The following is a 1,026-nucleotide window of genomic DNA, read 5'->3' as shown; positions in this document are numbered from 1 at the left end:
ATTACCTTGGTTCACGTCTAAGTCATGACAAGATCGGCAATGACTGAGGTGAGCTAGGTTCGATCGGGAGGGTGCCGAGGCATGGAGTTGTCTTGTACACGGGAGTACTTCGCGTATGCTAGTCGGTCTTTTGAATAATCGCGAACTCGTTCGGGCGCGTCGCGATTGTAACTTAGTTTTTCTTTGCTCGCGTTTTTTATATTTGATTCCCCAAAGTTTTGGGAACTTAGAAATATTAGAGTCTGTTGAAATGTAGTTTATTAGCGTTGCGTTAGTAGAGTATAAATTTTAGTATACCGATCCGAGATCCTTTTTGAAAGACACGAAATATAATAAAGTGTCAGTAGCTTCACTTTAGCATCTTTCGCTCCAAGTTAGATTAGGGTATCTTTGATACAGATAGCGCCAGCAGGCTGCGCCACTAGGGCGTATGTCGGTTCTCGATGCGTAGCCACCTCCACGTGGTGAGACCTGGTAATTGGTATCGTTTTCCAAAAGGCAATCTTTGGAAAACGATACCGAGCTAAGAGCTACGCTCCAAAGTTGAAATAATAATTATAAGCTAGATGTAAGTTAGTTATAAGTTAGTTATAAATTAGTCGTAAGTTAATTATAAGTCAATTAGAGAACCTGGTTGCCAAAAGACAATGTTCGGTTAATATAAACAAGCACGTGTAACAGGAGAAAAAATTGGATTCATGGAATATCACCAGCGTAGAGCCATCAGATATCAAGAATTATATTTTATAGTTAGAAAAAATTGAAGCAGTAATAAAAATATGTAAGGTATGATATGCTATTGAATTTTAGGTTGACTAACCATATGACATACAGGATAGAAATACTTGATGATTAAATAACAATTCAGAATGGGGAGATGATTTAGGCAGACAAAAGGGAATAAAATTAATTTAGGTGATGTCCTCTTATGAGAACAGAATAAAGAGAATACAGTGAGATTGAAAGGTATGTCATATTCCTGATCTAAATAAATATTAATATGAGTGGTCAAAGTCACTGATTATT

This window comes from Eufriesea mexicana, unplaced genomic scaffold (assembly GCF_001483705.2).
Source record: "Eufriesea mexicana isolate 0111107269 unplaced genomic scaffold, ASM148370v2 scaffold178, whole genome shotgun sequence".
Lineage (NCBI taxonomy): Eukaryota > Metazoa > Arthropoda > Insecta > Hymenoptera > Apidae > Eufriesea > Eufriesea mexicana.
The sequence above is the reverse complement of the archived record's forward strand: the minus strand, read 5'-3'. Positions refer to the sequence as shown.